This window comes from Hyla sarda, chromosome 1 (genome assembly GCF_029499605.1).
Source record: "Hyla sarda isolate aHylSar1 chromosome 1, aHylSar1.hap1, whole genome shotgun sequence".
NCBI classification, from domain to species: Eukaryota; Metazoa; Chordata; class Amphibia; order Anura; family Hylidae; genus Hyla; species Hyla sarda.
In genome coordinates, this window is record NC_079189.1 from 513,279,184 (window position 1) to 513,293,946 (window position 14,763).

Here is a 14,763-nt window from a genome sequence, read left to right on the forward strand (position 1 = left end):
AATAGTAGAAAGACTAGTAGTGTTAGGGTTAGGCGCAGAGGACAAGTGCAATGTCATTACCCATTGCTCCTTACATTTTCCAGCATCCGAAAAGGGAGCCTGCACAGTAGTCACAAAGTGACCTGAATGTCGCTGAAGCACTGGAGGTCTCTCCTACCAGATGTATTATCAGGGGAGGTGTAAAAGATGTATGGGTATGCAACTCTATGCATCTGTTTCTTCAGTATCTCTGCTACATATGTAGTGTATAGTATGTAGGAAATGTACTGGATCAGTGCCTGCACAGAGGTGATTCTATTATATGGTAAAGGCCTGGGACTAAAGGTTGCATTTCCTGGCATTGATTACAAAAGATGACATGGATTGTCCTGTTATAATACAAGTTCTGTCTCACCATGGCAGTGGGAAAACCTCCTTTATAAGATTATGGTTCTAGGACTAGAGAGTTTTAAGCAATGCCTTATGGGAACACTTACCTTTTAACCTAAAATCGGAAGGAGTGTATATAGTCTAGTCTGGAGTCTGATGTCAGGTCTGAAATTAATTTAGGGGTCTAGTCTGAGGTCAGAATTTACAGCATTTAGTCACATTTTTGAAAACAGGAATGTGTTAACCCTGTTTAAAGGATAACTCCAGGATGTAACAAGTTATCCCCTATCCTAAGGAAAACGGTGCCCCAGCTCCCTGCATGAAACTAGCATTTTCCATCACAGCAGGAAGCTGTGGCCGACACGTCCCCTCCATGCAGTTCTATGGCAGCGCTGAAAGCAGTGCTCTGGCTCTTCCATTGAGCAGCATGGAGGGGACGGTCGACAGTGTGGCGGTCGACACGCCCCATTTATGCTGAGAATCGGGGCGCCGTTCGGGAAACTGCGAAGGGTGCCAGCGGTCAGACCCACCGCGATCTTACACTTATCCCCTATTCTTGTTGTTACATCCCGGAGTTATCCTTTAAGTGGCTTAATTTTTGTGTGTCAACAAAAGCAGGAAGTGCTGCTCAGCTGGCATCGTGCACCATTGGGACAGAGGAGTGGAGATCAATGTAGTTCAATATGTTTAGTTTTTTTTATAATGTCAACATTTGGGGACCAGAAAAGCCTTTTAAAGGGGTTATCCAATGGCCGCTGCTCCATTCACTGTTTATTGGACTTATGAACATAGCAGCATGTTTGGAAGTCCCATAGTGGAGCGAATGGAGCAGCTCCAACTCCATTCAGTTAGGGGAACATTTGACCTCTTTTCTCATAGGTGGGGGTTCCAGATAAGCTAGTTATCTCCTATCCCCTCAATAGGGGATAAGCTTTAATCTTGGTATACCCCCTTTTAAGGGGTCCTGGGAGGCTAGACCACTCTGACTTTCCACCCACCCATCAGCTTTTCCATTATGTTTCACTGATTAAAAAAATGTTATTTGAGAAATGTTTTCTAAAATTGAAAGCAAAATTCGGGCCAAAAATAGCCTTTTTTTTAGGCCAAAGATTCTTTATAATTTTGACTTGATGAAGGCCATTTTTTGAAAGAAACATTGTTTTGTTTGATTGTAATATGGATCTGGAATAAAAATAGAGTTTTCTTTACTCTGGTGCCTTGGACTTCTTGGATTTTTGGCAGGAATCAGCTCTACTACATAAGAAGTGGGTAAATGATTCATCCCTGTATCTCTCAGTCAGAAAAAAAACCTGTTAAAACATCAAAAAGTCACAAATGTTTGTGCAAATAAGGCCTGTACACAAATCTACAGCTTTAGTTTGCCATTGGCATACATGGTTAATAAATTATCCCCGTAAACTTGAGACAGTTCGGGAACATGCTTCTTTCTTTGCAGTAATCTTATATACCAACTTTTTTCTTTCAATAAATGCTGGCATTGTGCTCAATAAACCTGGGCTCTTAAGCAGTAATTGAGATGTATCTGAGCAAACCGAGGGGCTTACTGCAAAAAGTAAAGGTCTTCTCATCGATTGACGGTTAGTTACTAAGGTAATCTGTATTGTCAGAACATGAAGCAGACATTGCGCTCCTGGAATATGAGAAATACATTGTAACGTCAGAGTGGTGGCACAAACGCATGTAATCCCATATGAGGAATGTATTGTATTTTCAAAGCATGTAGAATGTATTGCACTGCCTTAGATTGCAATGTCACTATATGGGAGATAAATTGTAATATCTGAGTCTAAGACACAGATTCATTGTATTGTTATCTATGAAGCATATTACTTTGTCAGAGTCAGATGATGTAAAAGGTAATGCCTGAATACAGGCATTCTACGCTTTCTTTATGTTCATTCTACAAATGTTTTTTGGTCAGCATAATCATCCATTGAAGATATCATCGTAAAGATATGGCAGATGCCAACAGTATGAAGATACTCTAGCTGAAAAGCATCCAAATGTATCATAACTGCAATGTGTGCATAAACCCTAAGGCTACATTTATATTTCTGTATTAGCAGTCCCGGTGCAGCCATATTCTTGGTAGAAAAAAAAATAAGGAAAGAGGGAAAGGTTTGCACTATTCACTTTTGGGAACTAGTCTTGTTTTTGCTTTTTAATATATCATCCTACCGGAGACTAATAACAGGGAGTTGTGAATGTAGCCTAAGGCCTCATGCTAAAGTGGCATCCATAGCCAGCAATGGACTGTACTGTTCCTTCAGTTTTATATGGAGGCAATATATGCATTACTGCTAGATTGTATTGTGGATCTATAAGAACTCCTTGTGCCTTCACCCAGGATCTGCATCATAATTGTCAATGTGGGATTGGATCTTTAGGCCTTGTTCATATGGATCATATTTGATAAAGTTTTTTTATTTTTTTATTTTAACAAAAATCAGAACTCAGACCATTAAAAAGAGATGTTTAAAGAAGCTCCCTTTGTTATTTTCTTTTATTTCACCCCCACAGTTATCAGAATATGCTAAGTAACTTTCCTTCAAGCTCTTAGCCCCTCCGTCATTCTGGTTGCCACATCACATAACCACACAGTGATCTTGCCAAATCCTAAAGCATCTGCTGTGTGGTCTGGAAGTCATTTTCACTATTCATATCTATGGGACGCTCTGTGCGGATAGTCATGTAGCAGATACCACACTGCAAACATAATGGGAAGATCTATCAATCTACCTGAAACCAAAATTGCCTGGTTTTGCCCAAAGCAACCAATCACAGCTCAACTTTCATTTTGTTGCTTTGACCAAAACCAAACAGTTTTGGTTTCAGGCAGTTTGATAAACCTGGGCCTAATCTGTCTGAGACCAGAGGCAGCCTTACTACAAATGTGGGTATAGCCCTGTCTTTAGGCTGGGTTCACACATGGCATTTTGGTCAGTATTTTCAGTATTTTTTTTTCTTTTAGGCTGCGGCTCCACACAACTTCGGTGGCATTTTAATGACCTGAAAAAAATTGTCACAAAAAACTTCCCCCACATTTGCACTCCCAGATGCAGTCTTTGTGGCGTTTTAGTATAGGCATTTTTCTTCAGCGTTTTATCCACTGCGTTTTTTTCAGCATCATGTGATTCAATTATGTTGCTCAACATGCATTGGAATTTTTATTTCATCCCATTGACCTAAAATTCCATACCATTAGCATGCTGCAATTTTGGAAAAACTGGCCCTAAACCTCAAAACTGTGAAAAAACTTCAAATGAAAAAAATGTTCTGTGGGTCTGGTGTTTCATACCATTCTATTGACTCCTATAACATCTGGCTGCAGAGCTACTGTAAGATGCTTTGTTGCCCCCCCCCCCCCCCCCCCCCCAAAAAAAAAAAAAATAAATAAAAAGAAGCACAGTGGAATCTCAACCTTATGGTTTTTCTCTTTTTTGTCAGACCTTGTTTTAGCTGAAATACAGACCAAAATACTGCAGTTTTTCATGTATATTTTTTTTGCCGTTAAAATCGTAGCTGGGACTGACTTCAGACTATCGGCAGAAATTTTATCTGATATGTGATGAAAGAAAATCCCATTGATCCCTTTTCCAGGTGATACATAATTCTGACAATTCTGCAAATAATTCCCGGTAAATACGGATAAGTAATGAAATCTAAAGCTCCTGACTGGCAACCGACAGCAAATATTTACCACATGCGCTCGGCAAATGCTCAGAACGGCGTCGGTGAATGGCAGGCTGCTTCTGGATGCTGTTTGAAACATCAGTGATTGGTTAAGCAGTATGGGAATCTATGTTCTACTCGGTCTGTGACAAAGTAAAACGTCTCTGAAGTGTTACTGTATGTAATCTCTATGTGTCAGAAAGAAGGAAAGGCAGATCATTTTACCAATAGGGAGGAGGGGATGCGTTCTCCCTCTGATTCCCCTTCTATTGGCAAAGCATTGAATGGAGCAGTATTCTCAAATCCACCTTTCAGCCTCGGTGCTATTGTTTCCGTCGAAAAACCGTTTTCCGCCGTGATAAACTATTTCAGAATCGTATCTCCCTGTTTATTTAGTGTTGCCGTGCCCTAGATATGACAGCATGTACAGATCCACTAGAAGAAAATAATGAAATCTTGGGAAAAGATGTGCACAGAGGAGGGAAAAGAAAGACATTAGATAATGGCAGTTCTTATTCCCTGCTGTTACCGGGCTGTGAATGGCTGGATAGATTGCAACCAGGGCTTCAAAGCATTTAAGCTTTATTTACTACACAATAAATACAAAAACGTTTTGCCAAGTGCTGGAGATGAGAGCTGTTATTGAATCTGTACGCCGTGGCAGGCGAGAGGGATTTTTTTTCCTCGTTTTTTTTTTCCCGCTATCTGAGTATTCCCTTCCCTTGTAAGGAAAGTAGATCGCGTAGCCCCTGTGACCTACTTCCAGATGAGAGGGGGGATTTGTAATGTAAAATAATGGTATCTATCTAGAACAGTGTCCCCTTCATCTTTCAGTCATGTAACCTACTGTGTCCTAATGACGCTGACCTGGAAAACACAAGTGTTACTCATTACAGATGCGATCCTGATGTCATAAGGGATTTTAGTATTCATGTTAATGTCAAGAACGGTGAAGTCACGAAAAGAAAAATACATTTATATTGATCTTGCGGCGGAATAGGCACTGCCAGCTTGTTTGCGCATTGCTGAATAATTTACATATTCTTTTTTCTTTTTTTTCTCAAGAAAACATATTTCAGTCAAGACGTCTGCGATTGCAAATACAGATATTGACAACACATTCATATGCTGCACTGACAGTAAACCAACACAGCTTTTCACACCTATGGCGAAATGCTATTACTTACCCAATACGTGAAATGTTATCTTTAATCAAGGAACTAAATAAAAAATAAAATAAAAAGAGAGAAAAGTTTGCAGGCAGCAAGCTGTGAGTACGGAGTCGTCGCCCACTTTGAAGACCAAGTCCTTCTTATAGCAGACCAATTGATCTCTCGGTGAGATGTGAATGCGAACATAAATGAAGTGAGGATTATTTAGCGATTGTGATAAATCTACAAAGAAAGAGACTGATGGTACAAAGCGTCAGCGTGGAAGCTTCTGTATCAAAGGCAGAGCACATAAAACAATATTGCACATATTTATATTGTGAGTTTTTTCAACAAAGAAGAGGATCTGAAAAAGGTAGACGGGGGCTGGCAGTGAATGAGACTGTGCTATCGCTATTGATTCGAAAATGATTCTTTTGTAAAGGGAAGCAGAGGTTTTCACCACACAGGCTAAGAGGTGTTTCGGGGGCCTGACGCACCATTCCAGAATTTACAGGTTTCAGCGACTGATAAGAAAAATACTATATGGTTTCTTTAGTCCGCTACTTGGCGCGGTTTATGGCAGTCTCATAATGTCTTGTTTTGTGTTTATATATATATATATATATATATATATATATATATATAGAACTGCAGGTAAATTTACAATAAAAAGGAAACATCTCATTAATTTACCGTATTTATCGGGGTATACCACGCACCGGCCTATAACACGCACCCTCATTTTACCACGGATATTTGGGTAAAAAAAGGTTTTTACCCAAATATCCATGATAAAATGAGGGTGCGTGTGTGCGCGTGTATACCCCGATATACCCCCAGGAAAGGCAGGGGGAGAGAGGCCGTCGCTGCCCGCTTCTCTCCCCCTGCCTTTCCTGGGGTCTAGAGCGCTGCTGTCGGCCCTTTTTAACCCCTGGTTATCGGCGCCGCTGCCCGTTCTGTCCCCCTGACTATCGGTGCCGGCGCCGATAGCCAGGGAGAGAGAAGCGGCGCCGACAGCCAGGGGGAGAGAAGGGGCAGCGGCACCCATTGCCGGCGCCGCTGCCCCGTTGCCTCCCCCCATCCCCGGTGGCATAACTACCTGAGTCCGGTCCGCGCTGCTCCAGGCCTCCGTCGTGCGTCCCCAGCGTCGTTGCTATGCACGGCGCAGCGCTCTGACGTCATGCGCCGCGCCGTTCAGCGCATAGCAATGACGCCGGGGACGCACGACGGAGGCCTGGAGCAGCGGAGCAGCGGAGGTGGTAATTATGCCACCGGGGAGGCAACGGGGCAGCGGCGCCGGCAATGGGTGCCGCTGCCCCTTCTCTCCCCCTGGCTGTCGGCGCCGCTTCTCTCTCCCTGGCTATCGGCGCCGGCACCGATAGTCAGGGGGACAGAACGGGCAGCGGCGCCGATAACCAGGGGGTGAAAAGGGCCGACAGCAGCGCTCTAGACCCCAGGAAAGGCAGGGGGAGAGAAGCGGGCAGCGACGGCCTCTCTCCCCCTGCCATTCCTGGGGGGGTATCGGCGTATAATACGCACACAGACTTTAGGCTAAAAATTTTAGCCTAAAAAGTGCGTGTTATACGCCGATAAATACGGTAATAAAAATTTTATTAAAAAGAGAGATCTCGTTTTTTTTAATGTCCTTTTTTTAAGCATTTAAAAAAAAAAAACTGCCGTATTGTCGTGACAGTACAGCAGTTTTAACCCCTTAAGGACCCAGCTCATTTTCACCTTAAGGACCAGAGCATTTTTTGCACATGTGACCACTGTCACTTTAAGCATTAATAACTCTGGGATGCCTTTACTTATGAATTTGATTCTGAGATTGTTTTTACGTGACATATTCTACTTTAACATAATGATACATTTTCGTCGACACTTGCATCATATTACGAATAATTTTTTTTTGATTCATATATACAATATGTCTACTTTATGTTTGCATCATAAAATTGACATGTTTTTACTTTTGGAAGACGCCAGAGGGCTTCAAAGTTCAGCAGCAATTTTCCAATTTTTCACAAAATTTTAAAAATCGGAATTTTTCAGGGACCAGTTAAGTTTTGAAGTGTATTTGAGGGGCCTTCATATTAGAAATAGCCCATAAATGAACCTATTATAAAAACTGCACTCCTCAAAGTATTCAAAATGACATTCAGAAAGTTTGTTAACCCTTTATGTGTTTCACAGGAATAGCAGCAAAATGAAGGAGAAAATTCAAAATCTTCATTTTTTACACTCACATGTTCTTGTAGACCCAGTTTCTGCATTTTTGCAATGGGTAAGAGGAGAAAAAGCCTCCCAACATTTGTAACCCCATTTCTCGAGTAAGGAAATACCTCAAAATTACATTTGAAAAATTTGAAAAATTTATTTTTTCATTTTCACGGACCACTGTTCTTAAAATCTGTCATACACCTGTGGGGTGTAAATGCTCACTGCACCCCTTATTACATTATGTGAGGGGTGTAGTTTCCAAAATGGGGTCACATGTGGGGGGGTCCATTGTTCTGCTCTTGTAAACACACGTGGCCTTCAATTCCGGACAAATTTTCTCTCCAAAAGCCCAATGGCGCTCCTTCTCTTCTGAGCATTGTAGTTCGCCCGCAGAGCACTTTACATCCACATATAGGGTATGTTCTTGTGAAAATGAAAAATGTAGGGTAACATCAGCATTTTAGTAAAACATTTTATTTTATTTTTTCCATCCAACTTTAACGAAAATTCGTCAAACACCTGTGGGGTGTTAAGGCTCACTATACCCCTTGTTACGTTCCGTGAGGGGTGTAGTTTCCAAAATGGGGTCACACGTGGGTATTTATTTTTTTGCGTTTTTTTGCGTAAAATCAGCCACCCCTGTGAAAATCACCAATTGAGGCCTCAAATGTACATAGTGCTCTCTCACTCCTGAGCCTTGTTATGCGTCCGCAGAGCATTTTGCGCTTACATATGGGGTATTTCCGTACTCAGGAGAAATTACGTTACAATTGCTCCCAAGTACGGAAATTCCCCCTAAACTGTTTCCTTGAAATACGACAGGGCTCTGAAGTGAGAGAGCACAATGTGTATTTGAGGACTAAATTAGGGATTGCATAGGGGTGGACATAGGGGTATTCTACGCCAGTGATTCCCAAACAGGGTGCCTCCAGCTGTTGCTAAACTCCCAGCATGCCTGGACAGTCAGCGGCTGTCTGGAAATGCTTGGAGTTGTTGTTTGGCAACACCAGGAGGCTCTGTTTTTGAAAACTGCCGTACAATACGCTTTTTATTTTTATTGGGAGGGGGCAGTGTAAGGGGGTGTATATGTAGTGTTTTACCCTTTAGTTTGTGTTAATGTAGTGTAGTGTTTTTAGGGTACATTCACACAGGCGGGTTTACGGGGAGTTTCCGGCTAGGAGTTCGCGCTGTGGTGGAAAATTTGCCGCAGCTCAAACTTGAAGCAGGAAACTCACTGTTAACCCACCCATGTGATTGGATCCTGTACATTCACATGGGGCGGGGGGGGGGGGGGAAACCTCCAGCTGTTGCTGAACTACAACAAACAAGCATGCACTGACTGACCGTTGGAGGCACACTGGTTGGAAAGCCTTCAGTTACGTTCTGTTACCTAACTCAGTATTTTCTAACCAGTGTGCCTCCAGCTGTTGCAAAACAACAACTCCCAGGATGTACTGATCGCCGAAAGGCATGTTGGGAGATATAGTTATGCAACAGCTGGAGGTATGCAACTACAACTCCCAGCATGTAGAGACAGCCGTTTGCTGTTTGGGCATGCTGGGAGTTGTAGTTTTGCAAGATTTAGATGGCCATTGTTTAGAAACCACCTCACAGTGATTTCCAAACTGTGGCCCTCCAGATATTGCAAAACTTCAAATCCCAGCATGCCCAAACAGCTGTCTGGGCATGCTGGGAGTTGTAGTTTTGCAACATCTGGAGGGCTACAGTTTATAGACCTCTGTATAGTGTATAGTCTCCAAACTGTAGCCCTTAGATTTTGCTAGGCAACTCACTGGCTTCCGTAGGATCACTGCACCAGGGAGCCGCACGTCATCGCCACCCGCCGCCGATCGCCGTCGGTAAGTGACCTCCGGCGCCGGTCACCGCCAGTTCCCCAGCTCTCACCGGACTACAGTGGGTGGGCAGAGAGCGGGGAACAAAACTTTAACCCCCTCCGCCCCCAATCTGCTATTGGTCAGTCACTTCTGACCGACCAATAGCAGGAATAGGAGGGGTGGCACCCCTGCCACCTCACTCCTATACCTTCAGGGGGATCGGTGGTGTCTTGGACATCCCTGATCCCCCTTATTTTACAGGTCACCAGGTCACCGGAGACCCATATGACCTGGAATCGCCACAGATTGCCAATCTTAATTGATTTCAGCAGGCATCCCGGTCCATCCGGTCAATGCTCCAGTCATTACTTTATGGGGCTTTTAAAGAGTACCTCTCATGATCTTGTTGAATTTTATAATCCTCCCAGTTCCCTGCCCCATCATTATAAACCACCCCTGCCTTTATTTTTTTTATTTGTTAGTTTTCAACCTTGATATTGCTCTGTATTTTCTGCTCAGTCAGATTTACAGAATGGGAAGGGGCATTCCCCAGCAGGCGTGACGTCATCTGAAGCCATACAGGGGAGAACTTCCTCCCTCACTCTGCTACATACAGCCCAGAGCAGTTCAGTGTGTGAGATGAGCTATGATCTGATAAGGCTACACACACGCCCTCAGCACTCCAGACTGCATTTCCTGATTTTGGACTTCTGCCAGGCCAGCAAGAATTCAAAGTCTGTGCAAGAGATGGGGGGAAATGTGCTCTGGACACGTAGAAAGACACCTAGCGGGCAGCTGTTTTAAAGAAAAAAAAAAAGTTTTCTATGTTTTAACAAAGTACATTAGAAAGATTTTTTACAGTTCCCATTTAAGCACTGCCACTCCATTCATTTGGAGGACATTTGATCTTTGGAAATGGTTGGGATATCAATGATCAGACCCTACCAATGCCCTATCTATCCCCTATCATTTGCATATAGAGCTTTATCCCTAAGGTCATGTTTGCACAGTTTTTCTGTGCATATATTAGTGCACATTAAGTGCCAAAATACATTCCAAAAAATGTATATGATGTCTGCCTATTGTTTTTAATTTACATAGGTGCCTAAATGAGTATGCATTTTAAATATGCCAGTGTAAGTGATATGTCATCTATTGCAGGTGGGATTAGCCCCTTTAAAATGGGGTCCAAAATGTCACAATACCTCTGCAGAATTCAAAGGATACGCTCAGAATTTTTCCATCGTATTTTTCGGTGTATTATTCCCATATAGCTGTGAATGGAAATAAATGGATTGTTTCTACAGCATGCACAAGGATTTTTTCATGCTTCACTGAGATGAATTTGAGATTTGCAGGGAATTGTGCAACAAATCTGCTGCATGCGACCCATAGTCTATCAAGGCTGCAGTTCCAGACATAGCCCATGGGCAGGTGTGGCGCTGTTTTTAAGTATAAATATATTTAATTAATTAATTTACTATATATATATGTATATAAATATATATATATATATATATATATAAATATATATATATATATATATATATATATATATGTATATATATGTGTATATAAATATATATATATACATATATATATATATGTATATTTATATACACAGACACACATGAGGTTTTTATAAATTTGATGTAATTGTTACATCAGTACAGCTAGTCTCCCTTTTCATTTCCATTGTGAACTGTTTTATTCATCAGATTCAGTATGTAAATGTTATTGGAAGGCGTTCTCCCTCCATTTATAGATATTAAGGCTCATTACGTATCTTTATTTTTACTGGACTCTCCTCTGTGCATATGCACTGAAACAATTCAAGATTATAGATTCACCCAATCACTCATTCCTGAGTGACACTGCAGAGTGGCGTTCAATGGTGCCAGATGGTGCTCCGTGGTGCCAATGTAACCCTTCTGCCAATGGCCAGGGGGTTACACTAATAAAGATGATTTGAATTCATGGTAATTTACTGTCGAGTGTGATAGAGGCTTTCCAGCCCATGTGCCCTTGGTAACATACATTCACATCCTATTATGGAATGGTCTTCTCACTGATAATCGCTCTGAATTCTCTAAAATACAAGAGGGGGCAATTTCCAAAACTATGCAGAATGATTCTCTTTTTTGTACTTGAATTTTTGGCATCTGCCTTCATACTTTTCTTTTATTATTTTCATTCCAAACTGATAATTAGTTTACAGGTCCTTCTATTTATATGAATACATTGTGATTTCACTCGAAGGGCTGTTGTGAATCCACATACAGTAATGCTATAAGTAGAGATAAATGTCTTTTCCTCTTTCAATAAAATCTCAATTATTTGCTGTATTCAGGTGCACAAAGCTTATGCCACCTTCTATGAGGAGAAGCTCCCCGTCAGAAAACAATGTCAATACAACTCCAGCTACTCTTTTATCTCTGTCTATTCATTTTCTATATTGTTCACATTAACAGATTAAGAACTGCACAGTTTTTTTTCATACACTGAGAGTCAATTTATTAATGTGCACTGAAAAAGCAGGGTAAAAGGGTTCTCTGAACTATACCAGACAGCAGATGCTTAGTTTTTTGTTTTTGATGCCTGAGACAGGGGTGCAGGGAGCGCTAACAAGCCACTCTGCCTTGGCTTGGTATTTAGATATAGGGCTATGGCAGAAAACTGGTGAAGAAAAACCTAGTCACATCACTACGTTCCAGTGGTTTCTTACTGACATGTGCAACAACAGCATATAATTGAATTTTGTCTTATAAATCTATGAAATGTACAAAACAGCTGCAGCAGCCCAGAGGGTGCACATATGTTGCTAAAAGGAGAATGCCTGTGGGATGTCTGGGACCCCTGACCCCTGGGTCCCACATCAGTTACATTTATTTTCACGCTGGCACGAGAACTTTCACAGGGTTGTACCATGCTGTGTGGGCTGGCTGGTGGAATAGGTGGCACTGGGTTCCCTCAGACCACACCTTGTGAAGCATTTGGCCTTATAGTACGTGCGTTACCACATGCACTTGCTGTTATAGTAAGCCAAACACTGAAATAGTAAACACAGAACAGTCTTTATTTGGTAAAGTAATTATTCCACAATAGGGAAGAAAACAAACAAATAATATGGATAGAACAGTGGCTACCCCTTTGAAGTGAAATTTTGGGGTCCCTTGAGCATTTAGTCTTTGATCTATCCCATACTGTAAGACTGGTCTCATGTCACTCTTCCCTGAGGTGTGTAATGCAACTAGTTGGACCCAGTAAATCCCAAGAAGTATAAATATAATAGGAGCACGCGCTGGGAAATAGCTGAGAAGAATGACAATAGATAAAAAACAGAGGTGATGTCCTACCTTAAGATTAGTAGTGCTTCATCATAATGGAACAATGTACATAGGTTTCTGAAATATGAATGAGGTTTGTAAAAATCCATATTTCAGAAACCTATGTACATTGTTCCATTATGATGAAGCACTACTAATTTTAAGGTAGGACATCACCTCTGTTTTTTATCTATTGTCATTCTTCTCAGCTATATCCCAGCGCGTGCTCCTATTATATTTATATTTTATTACTCATTTTTGTACGCCTTACAGGAAAACGTACTGGAGTAAACACAGCAGGGTGTAGTAGCCCACAGTTTCCACCAGCGCGAGTGATATATTTATTATATTTTATTAAATCCCAAGAAGCTTTTACCAATTTTGAGCTGTAGTGCCCACTGTAGGGTGCAGGCCTCTTTAAAAAAATGTAGCTTGGCTACCTACTTGCTCATGCAGAAATTTTTCTCACAATGTATGTTCTTTGCAGGAGTGTTTTAGCCCCAAACCTGGTTTTAAAATTCACAGAATGAGGCAGATAGGGAGCTTCTCTTACTTTCCACACTCTACACAACTGAACTTCCTCCCCTTGCAGAGGAAGAAGCATGTTTCATATCAAGCTCCTCCCCTTTCTAGAAAGTTTATTTTATAAGTGTATGGGAATTCAGGTAGTAAGTTTCTCAACCCCTAATTCTCAGCCAGGAGTGATACAAATGCAATAACAACAAAACAGTAATACAAAACAATGTAAAAACAATACAAAGTTGCAAAACAAGACCCAGCTAGGCAACACCCAACCCTTAGCCCTTAACCCTTAGCCAGTTATACATTAGATAACCCTTTAGACAGATGCTCAAAGAATAAAATAAAAAAAAATCTGAGATAGAATATCTTGAATCTTTGGATAAAAAGCACTGTATTCCAATCCTATACCACCTTTTGCTCTCTTCCTCTGTCAAAATTAACTCTGCTACATCTGTATAGAGTGATGACATAATGTGCAGTGCTGCACATAGGAGGCTTTGACATAGGTGCTTCTTAGCAGTGGATCTTACTGTTAAATCTCTATTATATCTCTATACACAGTCCCTGGGCAGTTTCATAGGAAGCTCTATGTGAAAGTGTCAAGGGGAAGAAAGATCCCAGATTTTGTGGTGTAAATTGCTGCTGGTCATGAATTTGGTCATAAAATAATGCACATTGCATCTCTATTAGCTCCTGTAACCACTAAAACCTGGTTTGTATTATATTCACCGGGAGACCTACTATTCAGCTCACTCACTGAACTCCATTTGGGTGCTGAAGTTCCTGGAGTCAGAACCTTCAAGGCGAAAGACACTGAACACCCTGAGCAATCTGCACCCAGCAGGCCTGAGAGTCACTGGCAGAAATTAAAAGGAGTAGAGTGATGATGGTGTGTGGGGGGAGGTCACAGAATCACCATATTGGTCCAATAAGAAATGAAGCAGCTGTGACACCATTCACATGCCTATGACTTTAACATTTGAAAACGTTAGTTTTTTCCCATCTGCTGTCTCGTTCTTATCATTATAGTATAAAACCAGGAGTGCACACTAGATGTTATGGCTTGTATGACTCAGTTTTATGATTTTGATCAAACATTTGGCATATAGTTAACAGTGATTTACAGTAGTGTTGTACACTGACCATGTGCTCCTAATTGGGTGCATATGTTTAGTGCTTCTGTATCTATTGTACACATTTATTTTTTCAATTCTGGTAAATAAATTTACGTTTAGATGTAAACATATATCACAAGGACAGTATTAGGGTGGGTGACCAACCCATATTTAACAAATGTTGGCATTCAGTATGCAGTAAATATGCTGGGTGCCTATTTAGGTACTATATTAGACTAACACTCACACATTGTAAAATAAAAACAAAAAACAGCAGTAAAATAGGAGTTAAAAGTGGCATTTTTTTAATCTAACAAAGTGTCCAGCACTGCACACAGGGGGAGATTTATCAAAACCTGTGCAGGGGAAAAGTTGTCTAGTTGCCCCTAGCAACCAATCAGATTTCTTCTTTTATATTTAACAATTTAACAAGGTCTCTGCAACATGAAAGAAGCGATCTAATTGATTGCTATGGGCAACTAGGCAACTTTTCCTCTGCACAGGTTTTGATAAATCTCCCCCATATTGTATA

General features: G+C 41.3%; 1 protein-coding gene across 6 annotated transcripts in view; it reads left to right on the top strand.

The window, feature by feature from the left end:
- MCTP1 (multiple C2 and transmembrane domain containing 1) overlaps positions 1 to 14,763 on the top strand; it is an 822,947-nt gene that overhangs the window by 754,035 nt on the left and 54,149 nt on the right. The window lies entirely within an intron of this gene.